Raw genomic sequence first — 22742 nt, forward strand, 5'->3', positions numbered from 1 at the left:
TAAGGTCTGAGGTCACGCTCCTCGTGAGAGAGAGAGGATTCTTCGATTTTGGGAACTTCAATCGTAATATATCGAATATGAAGCCAAATATTACAATTTCCACAAGACAATCTCTTCAAAATATATTTTAGAATATTCAGTGAAAATTTCATGATCTTAGACTTAGTCAAATTTGAATTTATTAGAAAAGAGTAAACCGTTGTCAAAAGCTGTTTTCGCCACCTTGACAATTGTTTCTAATATTTGAAGTAGTTAGAGGCATTTGATCGCAAAATCGTCCCGACAATCTCTGAGGATATTTCTTATGATCATTTTAGTCCAAAAAAAAGTACGCTAACTATGGTACATTTTTAGTAGTCTACATTTCATTTCAGTAAAAATCTAAAAATTGTGATGAAACTTCTCTCATATGAGAGAAATTATTTTCTCATTCTCTCCGCTCGTAACAGACAAACAAGAGCACATGGAATTGTGGTGGGGTTCAGGGTTACCAGGATTGGTCATGCGCATAACACGCATAGTTGCATTTCTAACAATACTATTTACATATTACATATAGTTATTTATTTCGCTTTAGAATATTTTTCATCTTTCTAAAGTAACGACCAAAATGGAACTGAGCCTGCTTTAGTTTTCTATGAGAACTTCCTCGGTTATTAGTTGAGAGCTTAGCTTACTTTGCCAATCGATCATTTTTCGTTTGTGAGGAATTCACTCTATAACCAAGGAAGTCCAGAATATATTATCCAATGAGAAAAGATCCTGGCTCGACCGAAAAAAGTTTTATTCCAATCTCGTACTTCGTTTAGCCAAAGATGGCAACCCTATGTTGCTCACAATGATGATCCTCTGTATGTTGCTCTGCGTTTGCTCCCACGGTGCGTTTAGTGGAACACGCTTTGACTGCTCGAATATATACCAAATGCACAACTTACTAATACTAAATAATATATCAAGTTCGTTAGAAGTCAATTCACTTATGACTTTCCTGTTCAGAAACACTGAGCAAAACCCTAAATTTATGCCCCATGGTATGAGGCCACTTCCAAATGTTAACCGAATTTTGTCATGCGTCAATCAATTTGGATAATATTTGAGTTCACAGAGCTTGCTCGAGGATTCTTGTAAAATTTGAGAGTATTCCTCGATTTTTTTGTGATTAATTAGGAATTCTAATGAATATCGGAGTTTGCTGAGCTTATTCGAGGATTCTTGAAGAATGTTAGGAGTTTTCCTCGATTTTACGATAACTGAGAAATTCAGATGAATGTTTGAGTTCACTGAGCTTGCTCGAGGCTTCTTGAAGAGTTTTAGAGTATTCCCAACTAACATTCGCCAGCCGCAAACAAGCATGCATGCTGAATTGTTGCTTTATAATGGTAATTATAGCTGTACTAAAATTATGCTGTACATATTCCTGTACAAATGCTTTTTCAATTGAAAAAGTAGCCAATGTTCAACTTTTCGTATTGGTATTGATAATGATAATTTAAAACACTTTTCAAGCGTTTAAGAAGATTTTTATTCGACTCACAGTAATTCCTTTACAACATAGTTTAACAAGACTTTTTTCTGCTTCTTGTTAAGTTCATTTAAAAATTAAGACATGTATCTGAATAATGTGTTTTTCACAAGTCAAATAAGCGCTTTCGTTTCATCATACTTCGACTCAGAGTACATGATGAAAAACACGTGTTTTTTACCGAACAACAGCTGAATTAATCTGTTGTTCAGTCGTTAACCATAATGTTGTGCTAATTCACCACTGCTGTATAGGAGTCAGAGTCTGATCATTATTAAACCACGGGAAGTTTATGTTTTGATTTGAGCGCTGCAATTCATCATCTCTAGGATGGCGCAGATAGGAAGGCATGCGGCTGACAATCGACGGGTCTCGAGTTCGAATCTGGATTTAGGTAAATTTATGTGTAGTTATTATTTCACAATATTTGTTCACAGCATTAAGTTCCAATCATAAACTCTCGTGGAAATTGAAAAATTTTGCATTTTTTTATTTTTAATCATTTTTGGTAAAGCTGAATAACAGCTTTACTATATATTTGTAAAACGATTTAACAACAAACATTTCAGTTGGTACACAACACTATGCTTTACAGTTTCTCCAAATTTGTGTGAACAAAACCCGAACAAAGGTTGTGCCTGAAAATTATCCAAATGTTATTCAGCATCATGCTGAATCAATTCGTCGTAAAGGTGCTTGTAAAAGGAGTGATTGTTAGTTGGGTTCCTCGATATTATGTGATTATTTGGGAATTCTAATGAATATTTGAGTTTGCTGAGCTTATTCGAGGATTCCTGAAGAGTTTTAGAGTATTCTTTGATATTTTGTGATTATTTGGGAATTCTAATGAATATTTGAGTTTGCTGAGCTTATTCGAGGATTCCTGAAGAGTTTTAGAGTATTCTTTGATATTTTGTGATTATTTGGGAATTCTAATGAATATTTGAGTTTGCTGAGCTTATTCGAGGATTCTTGAAGAGTTTCAGAGTATTCCTCGATATTTTGTGATTATTTGGGAATTTTAATGAATATTTGAGTTTGCTGAGCTAATTCGAGGATTCTTGAAGAGTTTTAGGGTCTTCCTCGATATTTTATGATTATTTGGGAATTTTAATGAATAATCGAGTTTGCTGAGCTTATTCGAGGATTCTTGAAGAGTTTTAGAGTATTCCTCGATATTTTGTGATTATTTGGGAATTCTAATGAATATTTGAGTTTGCTGAGTTTATTCGAGGATTCTTGAAGAGTTTTAGAGTATTCCTCGATTTGTTGTTATTATTTGGGAATTCTAATGAATATTTGAGTTTGCTGAGCTTATTCGAGCATTTTTGAAGAGTTTTAGAGTCTTCCTCGATATTTTGTGGTTATTTGGGAATTCTAATGAATATTTGAGTTTGCTGAGATTATTCGAGGATTCTTGAAGAGTTATAGAGTATTCCTCGATTTGTTGTTATTATTTGGGAATTCTAATGAATATTTGAGTTTGCTGAGCTTATTCGAGCATTTTTGAAGAGTTTTAGAGTATTCTTTGATATTTTGTGATTATTTGGGAATTCTAATGAATATTTGAGTTTGCTGAGCTTATTCGAGGATTCTTGAAGAGTTTTAGAGTATTCCTCGATCTGTTGTTATTATTTGGGAATTCTAATGAATATTTGAGTTTGCTGAGCTTATTGGAGGATTCTTGAAGAGTTTTAGAGTATTCCTCGATATTTTGTGGTTATTTGAGAATTCTAATGGATATTTGAGTTTGCTGAGCTTATTCGAGGATTCTCGAAGAGTTTTAGAGTATTCCTCGATTTGTTGTTATTATTTGGGAACTCGAATGAACATTTGAGTTTGCTGAGCTAATTCGAGGATTCTTGAAGAATGTTAGGAGTTTTCCTCGATTTTACGAACACTGAGAAATTCAGATGAATGTTTGAGTTCACTGAGCTTGCTCGAGGCTTCTTGAAGAGTTTTAGAGTATTCCTCGATATTATGTGATTATTTGGGAATTCTAATGAATATTTGAGTTTGCTGAACTTATTCGAGGATTCTTGAAGAGTTTTAGAGTATTCCTCGATATTTTGTGATTATTTGGGAATTCTAATGAATATTTGAGTTTGCTGAGTTTATTCGAGGATTCTTGAAGAGTTTTAGAGTATTCCTCGATTTGTTGTTATTATTTGGGAATTCTAATGAATATTTGAGTTTGCTGAGCTTATTCGAGCATTTTTGAAGAGTTTTAGAGTATTCTTTGATATTTTGTGATTATTTGGGAATTCTAATGAATATTTGAGTTTGCTGAGCTTATTGGAGGATTCTTGAAGAGTTTTAGAGTATTCCTCGATCTGTTGTTATTATTTGGGAATTCTAATGAATATTTGAGTTTGCTGAGCTAATTCGAGGATTCTTGAAGAGTTTTAGAGTCTTCCTCGATATTTTATCATTATTTGGGAATTTTAATGAATATTTGAGTTTGCTGAGCTTATTCGAGGATTTTTGAAGAGTTTTAGAGTCTACCTCGATATTTTGTGGTTATTTGGGAATTCTAATGAATATTTGAGTTTGCTGAGCTTATTCGAGGATTCTTGAAGAGTTATAGAGTATTCCTCGATTTGTTGTTATTATTTGGGAACTCTAATGAATATTTGAGTTTGATGAGCTAATTCGAGGATTCTTGAAGAGTTTTAGAGTATTCTTTGATATTTTGTGATTATTTGGGAATTCTAATGAATATTTGAGTTTGCTGAGCTTATTGGAGGATTCTTGAAGAGTTTTAGAGTATTCCTCGATTTGTTATTATTATTTGGGAATTCTAATGAATATTTGAGTTTGCTGAGCTTATTCGAGGATTCTTGAAGAGTTTTGGAGTATTCCTCGATTTGTTGTTATTATTTGGGAATTCTAATGAATATTTGAGTTTGCTGAGCTTATTCGAGCATTTTTGAAGAGTTTTAGAGTATTCTTTGATATTTTGTGATTATTTGGGAATTCTAATGAATATTTGAGTATGCTGAGCTTATTCGAGGATTCTTGAAGAGTTTTAGAGTATTCCTCGATCTGTTGTTATTATTTGGGAATTCTAATGAATATTTGAGTTTGCTGAGCTTATTCGAGGATTCTTGAAGAGTTTTAGAGTATTCCTCGATATTTTGTGGTTATTTGAGAATTCTAATGAATATTTGAGTTTGCTGAGCTTATTCGAGGATTCTCGAAGAGTTTTAGAGTATTCCTCGATTTGTTGTTATTATTTGGGAACTCGAATGAACATTTGAGTTTGCTGAGCTAATTCGAGGATTCTTGAAGAATGTTAGGAGTTTTCCTCGATTTTACGAACACTGAGAAATTCAGATGAATGTTTGAGTTCACTGAGCTTGCTCGAGGCTTCTTGAAGAGTTTTAGAGTATTCCTCGATATTATGTGATTATTTGTGAATTCTAATGAATATTTGAGTTTGCTGAACTTATTCGAGGATTCTTGAAGAGTTTTAAAGTATTCCTCGATATTTTGTGATTATTTGGGAATTCTAATGAATATTTGAGTTTGCTGAGTTTATTCGAGGATTCTTGAAGAGTTTTAGAGTATTCCTCGATTTGTTGTTATTATTTGGGAATTCTAATGAATATTTGAGTTTGCTGAGCTTATTCGAGCATTTTTGAAGAGTTTTAGAGTATTCTTTGATATTTTGTGATTATTTGGGAATTCTAATGAATATTTGAGTTTGCTGAGCTTATTGGAGGATTCTTGAAGAGTTTTAGAGTATTCCTCGATCTGTTGTTATTATTTGGGAATTCTAATGAATATTTGAGTTTGCTGAGCTAATTCGAGGATTCTTGAAGAGTTTTAGAGTCTTCCTCGATATTTTATCATTATTTGGGAATTTTAATGAATATTTGAGTTTGCTGAACTTATTCGAGGATTTTTGAAGAGTTTTAGAGTCTACCTCGATATTTTGTGGTTATTTGGGAATTCTAATGAATATTTGAGTTTGCTGAGCTTATTCGAGGATTCTTGAAGAGTTATAGAGTATTCCTCGATTTGTTGTTATTATTTGGGAATTCTAATGAATATTTGAGTTTGCTGAGCTTATTCGAGCATTTTTGAAGAGTTTTAGAGTATTCTTTGATATTTTGTGATTATTTGGGAATTCTAATGAATATTTGAGTTTGCTGAGTTTATTCGAGGATTCTTGAAGAGTTTTAGAGTATTCCTCGATTTGTTGTTATTATTTGGGAATTCTAATGAATATTTGAGTTTGCTGAGCTTATTCGAGCATTTTTGAAGAGTTTTAGAGTATTCCTCGATTTGTTGTTATTATTAGGGAACTCGAATGAACATTTGAGTTTGCTGAGCTAATTCGAGGATTCTTGAAGAGTTTTAGAGTCTTCCTCGATGTTTTATGATTATTTGGGAATTTTAATGAATATTTGAGTTTGCTGAGCTTATTCGAGGATTCTTGAAGAATGTTAGGAGTTTTCCTCGATTTTACGAACACTGAGAAATTCAGATGAATGTTTGAGTTCACTGAGCTTGCTCGAGGCTTCTTGAAGAGTTTTAGAGTATTCCTCGATATTATGTGATTATTTGGGAATTCTAATGAATATTTGAGTTTGCTGAACTTATTCGAGGATTCTTGAAGAGTTTTAGAGTATTCCTCGATATTTTGTGATTATTTGGGAATTCTAATGAATATTTGAGTTTGCTGAGTTTATTCGAGGATTCTTGAAGAGTTTTAGAGTATTCCTCGATTTGTTGTTATTATTTGGGAATTCTAATGAATATTTGAGTTTGCTGAGCTTATTCGAGAATTCCTGAAGAGTTTTAGAGTATTCTTTGATATTTTGTGATTATTTGGGAATTCTAATGAATATTTGAGTTTGCTGAGCTTATTGGAGGATTCTTGAAGAGTTTTAGAGTATTCCTCGATTTGTTGTTATTATTTGGGAATTCTAATGAATATTTGAGTTTGCTGAGCTTATTCGAGGATTCTTGAAGAGTTTTAGAGTATTCCTCGATTTGTTGTTATTATCTGGGAATTCTAATGAATATTTGAGTTTGCTGAGCTTATTCGAGCATTTTTGAAGAGTTTTAGAGTATTCTTTGATATTTTGTGATTATTTGGGAATTCTAATGAATATTTGAGTTTGCTGAGCTTATTCGAGGATTCTTGAAGAGTTTTAGAGTCTTCCTCGATATTTTATCATTATTTGGGAATTTTAATGAATATTTGAGTTTGCTGAGCTTATTCGAGGATTTTTGAAGAGTTTTAGAGTCTACCTCGATATTTTGTGGTTATTTGGGAATTCTAATGAATATTTGAGTTTGCTGAGCTTATTCGAGGATTCTTGAAGAGTTATAGAGTATTCCTCGATTTGTTGTTATTATTTGGGAATTCTAATGAATATTTGAGTTTGCTGAGCTTATTCGAGCATTTTTGAAGAGTTTTAGAGTATTCTTTGATATTTTGTGATTATTTGGGAATTCTAATGAATATTTGAGTATGCTGAGCTTATTCGAGGATTCTTGAAGAGTTTTAGAGTATTCCTCGATCTGTTGTTATTATTTGGGAATTCTAATGAATATTTGAGTTTGCTGAGCTTATTCGAGGATTCTTGAAGAGTTTTAGAGTATTCCTCGATATTTTGTGGTTATTTGAGAATTCTAATGAATATTTGAGTTTGCTGAGCTTATTCGAGGATTCTCGAAGAGTTTTAGAGTATTCCTCGATTTGTTGTTATTATTTGGGAACTCGAATGAACATTTGAGTTTGCTGAGCTAATTCGAGGATTCTTGAAGAGTTTTAGAGTCTTCCTCGATGTTTTATGATTATTTGGGAATTTTAATGAATATTTGAGTTTGCTGAGCTTATTCGAGGATTCTTGAAGAATGTTAGGAGTTTTCCTCGATTTTACGAACACTGAGAAATTCAGATGAATGTTTGAGTTCACTGAGCTTGCTCGAGGCTTCTTGAAGAGTTTTAGAGTATTCCTCGATATTATGTGATTATTTGGGAATTCTAATGAATATTTGAGTTTGCCGAGCTTATTCGAGCATTCTTGAAGAGTTTTAGAGTATTGCTCGATTTTTTGTGATTATTTGGGAATTCTAATGAATACTTGATCAACAAATCAACAAATATTCACAAATACTTCATGAACCCTCGAGCAACCTCATTGAACTCAAATATTCACCAGAATTCCCAGATCATCATAAAAATCAACAAATATTCACAAATACTTCATGAACCCTCGAGCAACCTCATTGAACTCAAATATTCACCAGAATTCTCAGACCATCATAAAAATCAACAAATATTCACAAATACTTCAACAAACCCTCGAGTAAAATCATTCAACTCAACTATTCACCGAAATTCCCAGGTCATCATAAAAATCATCAATTATTCACAAATACTTCAAAAACTCTCGAGCAAGCTCATTGAACTCAAATATTCACCAGAATTCCCAGATCATCATAAAAATCAACAAATATTCACAAATACTTCATAAACCCTCGAGCAAGCTCATTGAACTCAAATATTTACCAGAATTCCCAGGTCATCATAAAAATCAATAAATATTCACAAATACTTCAACAACCCCTCGAGTAAAATCATTCAACTCAACTATTCACCGAAATTCCCAGGTCATCATAAAAATTTACAAATATTCACAAATACTTCATGAACCCTCGAGCAAGCTCATTGAACTCAAATATTTACCAGAATTCCCAGGTCATCATAAAAATTAACAAATATTCACAAATACTTCATGAACCCTCGAGCAACCTCATTGAACTCAAATATTCACCAGAATTCCCAGACCATCATAAAAATCAACAAATATTCACAAATACTTCAACAACTGCTCGAGTAAAATCATTCAACTCAACTATTCACCGAAATTCCCAGGTCATCATAAAAATTTACAAATATTCACAAATACTTCATGAACCCTCGAGCAAGCTCATTAAACTCAAATATTCACCAAAATTCCCAGATCATCATAAAAATTAACAAATATTCACAAATACTTCATGAACCCTCGAGCAAGCTCATTGAACTCAAATATTCACCAAAATTCCCAGATCATCATAAAAATTAACAAATATTCACAAATACTTCATGAACCCTCGAGCAAGCTCATTGAACTCAAATATTTACCAGAATTCCCAGGTCATCATAAAAATTAACAAATATTCACAAATACTTCATGAACCCTCGAGCAACCTCATTGAACTCAAATATTCACCAGAATTCCCAGACCATCATAAAAATCAACAAATATTCACAAATACTTCAACAACTGCTCGAGTAAAATCATTCAACTCAACTATTCACCGAAATTCCCAGGTCATCATAAAAATTTACAAATATTCACAAATACTTCATGAACCCTCGAGCAAGCTCATTGAACTCAAATATTCACCAAAATTCCCAGATCATCATAAAAATTAACAAATATTCACAAATACTTCATGAACCCTCGAGCAAGCTCATTGAACTCAAATATTCACCAAAATTCCCAGATCATCATAAAAATTAACAAATATTCACAAATACTTCATGAACCCTCGAGCAACCTCATTGAACTCAAATATTCACCAAAATTCCCAGATCATCATAAAAATCAACAAATATTCACAAATACTTCATGAACCCTCGAGCAAGCTCATTGAACTCAAATATTCACCAAAATTCCCAGATCATCATAAAAATTAACAAATATTCACAAATACTTCATGAACCCTCGAGCAACCTCATTGAACTCAAATATTCACCAGAATTCCCAGACCATCATAAAAATCAACAAATATTCACAAATACTTCAACAACCCCTCGAGTAAAATAATTCAACTCAACTATTCACCGAAATTCCCAGGTCATCATAAAAATCATCAATTATTCACAAATACTTCAAAACCCTCGAGCAAGCTCATTGAACTCAAATATTCACCAGAATTCCCAGATCATCATAAAAATCAACAAATATTCACAAATACTTCATAAACCCTCGAGCAACCTCATTGAACTCAAATATTCACCAGAATACCCAGATCATCATAAAAATCAACAAATATTCACAAATACTTCATAAACCCTCGAGCAAGCTCATTGAACTCAAATATTCACCAGAATTCCCAGATCATCATAAAAATCAACAAATATTCACAAATACTTAAAAAAATGCTCGAGCAGTCTGATTGAACCCAAATATTCACCAGAATTCCCAGGTCATCATAAAAATCAACAAATATTCACAAATACTTCATGAACCCTCGAGCAAGCTCATTGAACTCAAATATTTGCCAGAATTCCCAGGTCATCATAAAAATCAACAAATATTCACAAATACTTCATGAACCCTCGAGCAACCTCATTGAACTCAAATATTCACCAGAATTCCCAGACCATCATAAAAATCAACAAATATTCACAAATACTTCAACAACCCCTCGAGTAAAATAATTCAACTCAACTATTCACCGAAATTCCCAGGTCATCATAAAAATCATCAATTATTCACAAATACTTCAAAACCCTCGAGCAAGCTCATTGAACTCAAATATTCACCAGAATTCCCAGATCATCATAAAAATCAACAAATATTCACAAATACTTCATAAACCCTCGAGCAACCTCATTGAACTCAAATATTCACCAGAATACCCAGATCATCATAAAAATCAACAAATATTCACAAATACTTCATAAACCCTCGAGCAAGCTCATTGAACTCAAATATTCACCAGAATTCCCAGATCATCATAAAAATCAACAAATATTCACAAATACTTAAAAAAATGCTCGAGCAGTCTGATTGAACCCAAATATTCACCAGAATTCCCAGGTCATCATAAAAATCAACAAATATTCACAAATACTTCATGAACCCTCGAGCAAGCTCATTGAACTCAAATATTTACCAGAATACCCAGGTCATCATAAAAATTAACAAATATTCACAAATACTTCATAAACCCTCGAGCAAGCTCATTGAACTCAAATATTCACCAGAATTCCCAGATCATCATAAAAATCAACAAATATTCACAAATACTTCATGAACCCTCGAGCAAGCTCATTGAACTCAAATATTCACCAAAATTCCCAGATCATCATAAAAATCAACAAATATTCACAAATACTTCATGAACCCTCGAGCAAGCTCATTGAACTCAAATATTCACCAAAATTCCCAGATCATCATAAAAATTAACAAATATTCACAAATACTTCATGAACCCTCGAGCAAGCTCATTGAACTCAAATATTTGCCAGAATTCCCAGGTCATCATAAAAATCAACAAATATTCACAAATACTTCATGAACCCTCGAGCAACCTCATTGAACTCAAATATTCACCAGAATTCCCAGATCATCATAAAAATCAACAAATATTCACAAATACTTAAAAAAATGCTCGAGCAGTCTGATTGAACCCAAATATTCACCAGAATTCCCAGGTCATCATAAAAATCAACAAATATTCACAAATACTTCATGAACCCTCGAGCAAGCTCATTGAACTCAAATATTCACCAAAATTCCCAGATCATCATAAAAATCAACAAATATTCACAAATACTTCATGAACCCTCGAGCAAGCTCATTGAACTCAAATATTCACCAAAATTCCCAGATCATCATAAAAATCAACAAATATTCACAAATACTTCATAAATCCTCGAGCAACCTCATTGAACTCAAATATTCACCAGAATACCCAGATCATCATAAAAATCAACAAATATTCACAAATACTTCATAAACCCTCGAGCAAGCTCATTGAACTCAAATATTCACCAGAATTCCCAGATCATCATAAAAATCAACAAATATTCACAAATACTTAAAAAAATGCTCGAGCAGTCTGATTGAACCCAAATATTCACCAGAATTCCCAGGTCATCATAAAAATCAACAAATATTCACAAATACTTCATGAACCCTCGAGCAAGCTCATTGAACTCAAATATTCACCAAAATTCCCAGATCATCATAAAAATCAACAAATATTCACAAATACTTCATGAACCCTCGAGCAAGCTCATTGAACTCAAATATTCACCAAAATTCCCAGATCATCATAAAAATTAACAAATATTCACAAATACTTCATGAACCCTCGAGCAAGCTCATTGAACTCAAATATTTGCCAGAATTCCCAGGTCATCATAAAAATCAACAAATATTCACAAATACTTCATGAACCCTCGAGCAACCTCATTGAACTCAAATATTCACCAGAATTCCCAGATCATCATAAAAATCAACAAATATTCACAAATACTTAAAAAAATGCTCGAGCAGTCTGATTGAACCCAAATATTCACCAGAATTCCCAGGTCATCATAAAAATCAACAAATATTCACAAATACTTCATGAACCCTCGAGCAACCTCATTGAACTCAAATATTCACCAGAATTCCCAGATCATCATAAAAATCAACAAATATTCACAAATACTTAAAAAAATGCTCGAGCAGTCTGATTGAACCCAAATATTCACCAGAATTCCCAGGTCATCATAAAAATCAACAAATATTCACAAATACTTCATGAACCCTCGAGCAAGCTCATTGAACTCAAATATTTGCCAGAATTCCCAGGTCATCATAAAAATCAACAAATATTCACAAATACTTCATGAACCCTCGAGCAACCTCATTGAACTCAAATATTCACCAGAATTCCCAGACCATCATAAAAATCAACAAATATTCACAAATACTTCAACAACCCCTCGAGTAAAATCATTCAACTCAACTATTCACCGAAATTCCCAGGTCATCATAAAAACCATCAATTATTCACAAATACTTCAAAACCCTCGAGCAAGCTCATTGAACTCAAATATTCACCAGAATTCCCAGATCATCATAAAAATCAACAAATATTCACAAATACTTCATGAACCCTCGAGCAAGCTCATTGAACTCAAATATTTACCAGAATTCCCAGGTCATCATAAAAATTAACAAATATTCACAAATACTTCATAAACCCTCGAGCAACCTCATTGAACTCAAATATTCACCAGAATTCCCAGATCATCATAAAAATCAACAAATATTCACAAATACTTCAAAAAACGGTCGAGCAATCTGATTGAACCCAAATGTTCACCAGAATTCCCAGGTCATCATAAAAATCAACAAATATTCACAAATACTTCATGAACCCTCGAGCAAGCTCATTGAACTCGAATATTCACCAGAATTCCCAGATCATCATAAAAATCAACAAATATTCACAAATACTTCATGAACCCTCGAGCAAGCTCATTGAACTCAAATATTTACCAGAATTCCCAGGTCATCATAAAAATTAACAAATATTCACAAATACTTCATAAACCCTCGAGCAACCTCATTGAACTCAAATATTCACCAGAATTCCCAGGTCATCATAAAAATCAACAAATATTCACAAATACTTCATGAACCCTCGAGCAAGCTCATTGAACTCGAATATTCACCAGAATTCCCAGATCATCATAAAAATCAACAAATATTCACAAATACTTCAATAAATGCTCGAGCAATCTGATTGAACCCAAATATTCACCAGAACTCCCAAGTCACCATGAAAATCAACAAATATTCACAAATTCGTCAGGAACCCTCGAGCAAGCTCATTGAACTCAAATATTCACCAGAATTCCCAGGTCATCATAAAAATCAACAAATATTCACAAATACTTCATGAACCCTCGAGCAACCTCATTGAACTCAAATATTTACCAGAATTCCCAGGTCATCATAAAAATTAACAAATATTCACAAATACTTCATAAACCCTCGAGCAACCTCATTGAACTCAAATATTCACCAGAATTCCCAGATCATCATAAAAATCAACAAATATTCACAAATACTTCAAAAAACGGTCGAGCAATCTGATTGAACCCAAATGTTCACCAGAATTCCCAGGTCATCATAAAAATCAACAAATATTCACAAATACTTCATGAACCCTCGAGCAAGCTCATTGAACTCGAATATTCACCAGAATTCCCAGATCATCATAAAAATCAACAAATATTCACAAATACTTCATGAACCCTCGAGCAAGCTCATTGAACTCAAATATTTACCAGAATTCCCAGGTCATCATAAAAATTAACAAATATTCACAAATACTTCATAAACCCTCGAGCAACCTCATTGAACTCAAATATTCACCAGAATTCCCAGGTCATCATAAAAATCAACAAATATTCACAAATACTTCATGAACCCTCGAGCAAGCTCATTGAACTCGAATATTCACCAGAATTCCCAGATCATCATAAAAATCAACAAATATTCACAAATACTTCAATAAATGCTCGAGCAATCTGATTGAACCCAAATATTCACCAGAACTCCCAAGTCACCATGAAAATCAACAAATATTCACAAATTCGTCAGGAACCCTCGAGCAAGCTCATTGAACTCAAATATTCACCAGAATTCCCAGGTCATCATAAAAATCAACAAATATTCACAAATACTTCAACAAACACTCGAGTAAAATCATTCAACTCAACTATTCACCGAAATTCCCAGGTCATCATAAAAATCATCAATTATTCACAAATACTTAAAAAAATGCTCGAGCAGTCTGATTGAACATAAATATTCACCAGAATTCCCAGGTCATCATAAAAATTAACAAATATTCACAAATACTTCAACAAACTCGAGCATATACGTGTAAATACTTCAACATTTTCGTGCAAGGTCATTGAACTCACATATGCACCAGAATTACACGTTTCATCAACGACTACAAACCATGAGAGCTTTCGAGCAGTCGTGATTTTTATTCATAGTTCAATGAAATATGGTTTATGTGAATGACCAAATTGTTACATGTTGAGTATTACACAAATCGGATGTAGCGCTGAATGAAAGGTTTTACATTTTATTATATTTATTCATACAAACTTCAAACTGCTCATAAATAATATCATTGAATGTTTGTATATTCGAGTAATTTGCTCGAACAGCATGAAATTATTTCCAAAACAACTGTTACTGTTTCAGCAGCTACCAAACGCACCCGCTTTACCGTGCTTCATTGTTCTCTCCTCTCTAAACAAGCTGGCTGAGCATTGTATGTACCGACCGATGCAATTGTTTCCCCGCTTGACGCCTGAGCGGTGCTGTGTTATCAAGGCAGCCTAAAAACGAGTTTATTTTTAGTCAATACGCACCCGTTCAAACGTCAAATCCGTTTTGTCGTGTATTGGTCTCTTGCGATTTTTCTTTCTTTTTGCTCTGTGCTATGGTTTGCAGGAGAGTAAAGACATAATAGAAATCAATGTGCACGGATCATCGTTTTCATGGTTGCCAATGATCATGTTTCTGCCACTCGGCAAAATGTACAACAATTATGATTTTATTTTGTGTGATATTATATAGTTTTGATGAAGCTGCTATGAATTGTCAGGCATCAAAAGATTGTTGGTACTAACATTGCTTATTATACAAAACTGACAATAATTTAATCGTGAGTAATTCTATACTAGCAATCCTTGCCCTGATATTTTCATTACTTTTCATTACTATAAAGCAGCTTATTTTTCTTATTTTTTCTTTACCTAACGTATGTACACTGGAACACGGCCTGCTTCTCAGCTTACTGTTTTATGAGCCCTGCCAAAGTTATTATTACAATTATTTTCTTCAGAATGTATGTTATTCGAATATGTCGAATACAACTATTCACTTGCTTGAATAATTATACAAAACTTACATATAAATGTTATAAGAAAACCTGATTACCAAGAGCCAAATAGAAACCAGAGTTATGATACTGCTTCAGTTCGTAACATTTTAGGGATTCCTTCCACACAATCTTGGCCACCCTGCCACCCTTGATCAGGCGGAAAAGTTTTCCTCTCTGAGAGAACTACAACGTGCTTTCTAAACGACAACACGTGACAATATGAATTTTTTAACGGACGAGCTTGACCTCAGACCTTAAAGGTCTGAGGTCACGCTCCTCGTGAGAGAGAGAGGATTCTTCGATTTTGGGAACTTCAATCGTAATATATCGAATATGAAGCCAAATATTACAATTTCCACAAGACAATCTCTTCAAAATATATTTTAGAATATTCAGTGAAAATTTCATGATCTTAGACTTAGTCAAATTTGAATTTATTAGAAAAGAGTAAACCGTTGTCAAAAGCTGTTTTCGCCACCTTGACAATTGTTTCTAATATTTGAAGTAGTTAGAGGCATTTGATCGCAAAATCGTCCCGACAATCTCTGAGGATATTTCTTATGATCATTTTAGTCCAAAAAAAAGTACGCTAACTATGGTACATTTTTAGTAGTCTACATTTCATTTCAGTAAAAATCTAAAAATTGTGATGAAACTTCTCTCATATGAGAGAAATTATTTTCTCATTCTCTCCGCTCGTAACAGACAAACAAGAGCACATGGAATTGTGGTGGGGTTCAGGGTTACCAGGATTGGTCATGCGCATAACACGCATAGTTGCATTTCTAACAATACTATTTACATATTACATATAGTTATTTATTTCGCTTTAGAATATTTTTCATCTTTCTAAAGTAACGACCAAAATGGAACTGAGCCTGCTTTAGTTTTCTATGAGAACTTCCTCGGTTATTAGTTGAGAGCTTAGCTTACTTTGCCAATCGATCATTTTTCGTTTGTGAGGAATTCACTCTATAACCAAGGAAGTCCAGAATATATTATCCAATGAGAAAAGATCCTGGCTCGACCGAAAAAAGTTTTATTCCAATCTCGTACTTCGTTTAGCCAAAGATGGCAACCCTATGTTGCTCACAATGATGATCCTCTGTATGTTGCTCTGCGTTTGCTCCCACGGTGCGTTTAGTGGAACACGCTTTGACTGCTCGAATATATACCAAATGCACAACTTACTAATACTAAATAATATATCAAGTTCGTTAGAAGTCAATTCACTTATGACTTTCCTGTTCAGAAACACTGAGCAAAACCCTAAATTTATGCCCCATGGTATGAGGCCACTTCCAAATGTTAACCGAATTTTGTCATGCGTCAATCAATTTGGATAATATTTGAGTTCACAGAGCTTGCTCGAGGATTCTTGTAAAATTTGAGAGTATTCCTCGATTTTTTTGTGATTAATTAGGAATTCTAATGAATATCGGAGTTTGCTGAGCTTATTCGAGGATTCTTGAAGAATGTTAGGAGTTTTCCTCGATTTTACGATAACTGAGAAATTCAGATGAATGTTTGAGTTCACTGAGCTTGCTCGAGGCTTCTTGAAGAGTTTTAGAGTATTCCTCGATATTATGTGATTATTTGGGAATTCTAATGAATATTTGAGTTTGCTGAGCTTATTCGAGGATTCCTGAAGAGTTTTAGAGTATTCTTTGATATTTTGTGATTATTTGGGAATTCTAATGAATATTTGAGTTTGCTGAGCTTATTCGAGGATTCCTGAAGAGTTTTAGAGTATTCTTTGATATTTTGTGATTATTTGGGAATTCTAATGAATATTTGAGTTTGCTGAGCTTATTCGAGAATTCTTGAAGAGTTTCAGAGTATTCCTCGATATTTTGTGATTATTTGGGAATTTTAATGAATATTTGAGTTTGCTGAGCTAATTCGAGGATTCTTGAAGAGTTTTAGGGTCTTCCTCGATATTTTATGATTATTTGGGAATTTTAATGAATAATCGAGTTTGCTGAGCTTATTCGAGGATTCTTGAAGAGTTTTAGAGTATTCCTCGATATTTTGTGATTATTTGGGAATTCTAATGAATATTTGAGTTTGCTGAGTTTATTCGAGGATTCTTGAAGAGTTTTAGAGTATTCCTCGATTTGTTGTTATTATTTGGGAATTCTAATGAATATTTGAGTTTGCTGAGCTTATTCGAGCATTTTTGAAGAGTTTTAGAGTCTTCCTCGATATTTTGTGGTTATTTGGGAATTCTAATGAATATTTGAGTTTGCTGAGATTATTCGAGGATTCTTGAAGAGTTATAGAGTATTCCTCGATTTGTTGTTATTATTTGGGAATTCTAATGAATATTTGAGTTTGCTGAGCTTATTCGAGCATTTTTGAAGAGTTTTAGAGTATTCTTTGATATTTTGTGATTATTTGGGAATTCTAATGAATATTTGAGTTTGCTGAGCTTATTCGAGGATTCTTGAAGAGTTTTAGAGTATTCCTCGATCTGTTGTTATTATTTGGGAATTCTAATGAATATTTGAGTTTGCTGAGCTTATTGGAGGATTCTTGAAGAGTTTTAGAGTATTCCTCGATATTTTGTGGTTATTTGAGAATTCTAATGGATATTTGAGTTTGCTGAGCTTATTCGAGGATTCTCGAAGAGTTTTAGAGTATTCCTCGATTTGTTGTTATTATTTGGGAACTCGAATGAACATTTGAGTTTGCTGAGCTAATTCGAGGATTCTTGAAGAATGTTAGGAGTTTTCCTCGATTTTACGAACACTGAGAAATTCAGATGAATGTTTGAGTTCACTGAGCTTGCTCGAGGCTTCTTGAAGAGTTTTAGAGTATTCCTCGATATTATGTGATTATTTGGGAATTCTAATGAATATTTGAGTTTGCTGAACTTATTCGAGGATTCTTGAAGAGTTTTAGAGTATTCCTCGATATTTTGTGATTATTTGGGAATTCTAATGAATATTTGAGTTTGCTGAGTTTATTCGAGGATTCTTGAAGAGTTTTAGAGTATTCCTCGATTTGTTGTTATTATTTGGGAATTCTAATGAATATTTGAGTTTGCTGAGCTTATTCGAGCATTTTTGAAGAGTTTTAGAGTATTCTTTGATATTTTGTGATTATTTGGGAATTCTAATGAATATTTGAGTTTGCTGAGCTTATTGGAGGATTCTTGAAGAGTTTTAGAGTATTCCTCGATCTGTTGTTATTATTTGGGAATTCTAATGAATATTTGAGTTTGCTGAGCTAATTCGAGGATTCTTGAAGAGTTTTAGAGTCTTCCTCGATATTTTATCATTATTTGGGAATTTTAATGAATATTTGAGTTTGCTGAGCTTATTCGAGGATTTTTGAAGAGTTTTAGAGTCTACCTCGATATTTTGTGGTTATTTGGGAATTCTAATGAATATTTGAGTTTGCTGAGCTTATTCGAGGATTCTTGAAGAGTTATAGAGTATTCCTCGATTTGTTGTTATTATTTGGGAACTCTAATGAATATTTGAGTTTGATGAGCTAATTCGAGGATTCTTGAAGAGTTTTAGAGTATTCTTTGATATTTTGTGATTATTTGGGAATTCTAATGAATATTTGAGTTTGCTGAGCTTATTGGAGGATTCTTGAAGAGTTTTAGAGTATTCCTCGATTTGTTATTATTATTTGGGAATTCTAATGAATATTTGAGTTTGCTGAGCTTATTCGAGGATTCTTGAAGAGTTTTGGAGTATTCCTCGATTTGTTGTTATTATTTGGGAATTCTAATGAATATTTGAGTTTGCTGAGCTTATTCGAGCATTTTTGAAGAGTTTTAGAGTATTCTTTGATATTTTGTGATTATTTGGGAATTCTAATGAATATTTGAGTATGCTGAGCTTATTCGAGGATTCTTGAAGAGTTTTAGAGTATTCCTCGATCTGTTGTTATTATTTGGGAATTCTAATGAATATTTGAGTTTGCTGAGCTTATTCGAGGATTCTTGAAGAGTTTTAGAGTATTCCTCGATATTTTGTGGTTATTTGAGAATTCTAATGAATATTTGAGTTTGCTGAGCTTATTCGAGGATTCTCGAAGAGTTTTAGAGTATTCCTCGATTTGTTGTTATTATTTGGGAACTCGAATGAACATTTGAGTTTGCTGAGCTAATTCGAGGATTCTTGAAGAATGTTAGGAGTTTTCCTCGATTTTACGAACACTGAGAAATTCAGATGAATGTTTGAGTTCACTGAGCTTGCTCGAGGCTTCTTGAAGAGTTTTAGAGTATTCCTCGATATTATGTGATTATTTGTGAATTCTAATGAATATTTGAGTTTGCTGAACTTATTCGAGGATTCTTGAAGAGTTTTAAAGTATTCCTCGATATTTTGTGATTATTTGGGAATTCTAATGAATATTTGAGTTTGCTGAGTTTATTCGAGGATTCTTGAAGAGTTTTAGAGTATTCCTCGATTTGTTGTTATTATTTGGGAATTCTAATGAATATTTGAGTTTGCTGAGCTTATTCGAGCATTTTTGAAGAGTTTTAGAGTATTCTTTGATATTTTGTGATTATTTGGGAATTCTAATGAATATTTGAGTTTGCTGAGCTTATTGGAGGATTCTTGAAGAGTTTTAGAGTATTCCTCGATCTGTTGTTATTATTTGGGAATTCTAATGAATATTTGAGTTTGCTGAGCTAATTCGAGGATTCTTGAAGAGTTTTAGAGTCTTCCTCGATATTTTATCATTATTTGGGAATTTTAATGAATATTTGAGTTTGCTGAACTTATTCGAGGATTTTTGAAGAGTTTTAGAGTCTACCTCGATATTTTGTGGTTATTTGGGAATTCTAATGAATATTTGAGTTTGCTGAGCTTATTCGAGGATTCTTGAAGAGTTATAGAGTATTCCTCGATTTGTTGTTATTATTTGGGAATTCTAATGAATATTTGAGTTTGCTGAGCTTATTCGAGCATTTTTGAAGAGTTTTAGAGTATTCTTTGATATTTTGTGATTATTTGGGAATTCTAATGAATATTTGAGTTTGCTGAGTTTATTCGAGGATTCTTGAAGAGTTTTAGAGTATTCCTCGATTTGTTGTTATTATTTGGGAATTCTAATGAATATTTGAGTTTGCTGAGCTTATTCGAGCATTTTTGAAGAGTTTTAGAGTATTCCTCGATTTGTTGTTATTATTAGGGAACTCGAATGAACATTTGAGTTTGCTGAGCTAATTCGAGGATTCTTGAAGAGTTTTAGAGTCTTCCTCGATGTTTTATGATTATTTGGGAATTTTAATGAATATTTGAGTTTGCTGAGCTTATTCGAGGATTCTTGAAGAATGTTAGGAGTTTTCCTCGATTTTACGAACACTGAGAAATTCAGATGAATGTTTGAGTTCACTGAGCTTGCTCGAGGCTTCTTGAAGAGTTTTAGAGTATTCCTCGATATTATGTGATTATTTGGGAATTCTAATGAATATTTGAGTTTGCTGAACTTATTCGAGGATTCTTGAAGAGTTTTAGAGTATTCCTCGATATTTTGTGATTATTTGGGAATTCTAATGAATATTTGAGTTTGCTGAGTTTATTCGAGGATTCTTGAAGAGTTTTAGAGTATTCCTCGATTTGTTGTTATTATTTGGGAATTCTAATGAATATTTGAGTTTGCTGAGCTTATTCGAGAATTCCTGAAGAGTTTTAGAGTATTCTTTGATATTTTGTGATTATTTGGGAATTCTAATGAATATTTGAGTTTGCTGAGCTTATTGGAGGATTCTTGAAGAGTTTTAGAGTATTCCTCGATTTGTTGTTATTATTTGGGAATTCTAATGAATATTTGAGTTTGCTGAGCTTATTCGAGGATTCTTGAAGAGTTTTAGAGTATTCCTCGATTTGTTGTTATTATCTGGGAATTCTAATGAATATTTGAGTTTGCTGAGCTTATTCGAGCATTTTTGAAGAGTTTTAGAGTATTCTTTGATATTTTGTGATTATTTGGGAATTCTAATGAATATTTGAGTTTGCTGAGCTTATTCGAGGATTCTTGAAGAGTTTTAGAGTCTTCCTCGATATTTTATCATTATTTGGGAATTTTAATGAATATTTGAGTTTGCTGAGCTTATTCGAGGATTTTTGAAGAGTTTTAGAGTCTACCTCGATATTTTGTGGTTATTTGGGAATTCTAATGAATATTTGAGTTTGCTGAGCTTATTCGAGGATTCTTGAAGAGTTATAGAGTATTCCTCGATTTGTTGTTATTATTTGGGAATTCTAATGAATATTTGAGTTTGCTGAGCTTATTCGAGCATTTTTGAAGAGTTTTAGAGTATTCTTTGATATTTTGTGATTATTTGGGAATTCTAATGAATATTTGAGTATGCTGAGCTTATTCGAGGATTCTTGAAGAGTTTTAGAGTATTCCTCGATCTGTTGTTATTATTTGGGAATTCTAATGAATATTTGAGTTTGCTGAGCTTATTCGAGGATTCTTGAAGAGTTTTAGAGTATTCCTCGATATTTTGTGGTTATTTGAGAATTCTAATGAATATTTGAGTTTGCTGAGCTTATTCGAGGATTCTCGAAGAGTTTTAGAGTATTCCTCGATTTGTTGTTATTATTTGGGAACTCGAATGAACATTTGAGTTTGCTGAGCTAATTCGAGGATTCTTGAAGAGTTTTAGAGTCTTCCTCGATGTTTTATGATTATTTGGGAATTTTAATGAATATTTGAGTTTGCTGAGCTTATTCGAGGATTCTTGAAGAATGTTAGGAGTTTTCCTCGATTTTACGAACACTGAGAAATTCAGATGAATGTTTGAGTTCACTGAGCTTGCTCGAGGCTTCTTGAAGAGTTTTAGAGTATTCCTCGATATTATGTGATTATTTGGGAATTCTAATGAATATTTGAGTTTGCCGAGCTTATTCGAGCATTCTTGAAGAGTTTTAGAGTATTGCTCGATTTTTTGTGATTATTTGGGAATTCTAATGAATACTTGATCAACAAATCAACAAATATTCACAAATACTTCATGAACCCTCGAGCAACCTCATTGAACTCAAATATTCACCAGAATTCCCAGATCATCATAAAAATCAACAAATATTCACAAATACTTCATGAACCCTCGAGCAACCTCATTGAACTCAAATATTCACCAGAATTCTCAGACCATCATAAAAATCAACAAATATTCACAAATACTTCAACAAACCCTCGAGTAAAATCATTCAACTCAACTATTCACCGAAATTCCCAGGTCATCATAAAAATCATCAATTATTCACAAATACTTCAAAAACTCTCGAGCAAGCTCATTGAACTCAAATATTCACCAGAATTCCCAGATCATCATAAAAATCAACAAATATTCACAAATACTTCATAAACCCTCGAGCAACCTCATTGAACTCAAATATTCACCAGAATTCCCAGACCATCATAAAAATCAACAAATATTCACAAATACTTCAACAACCCCTCGAGTAAAATCATTCAACTCAACTATTCACCGAAATTCCCAGGTCATCATAAAAATCATCAATTATTCACAAATACT

The sequence above is a fragment of the Aedes albopictus genome, unplaced genomic scaffold, assembly GCF_035046485.1.
Source record: "Aedes albopictus strain Foshan unplaced genomic scaffold, AalbF5 HiC_scaffold_14, whole genome shotgun sequence".
In the NCBI taxonomy this organism is placed as follows: domain Eukaryota; kingdom Metazoa; phylum Arthropoda; class Insecta; order Diptera; family Culicidae; genus Aedes; species Aedes albopictus.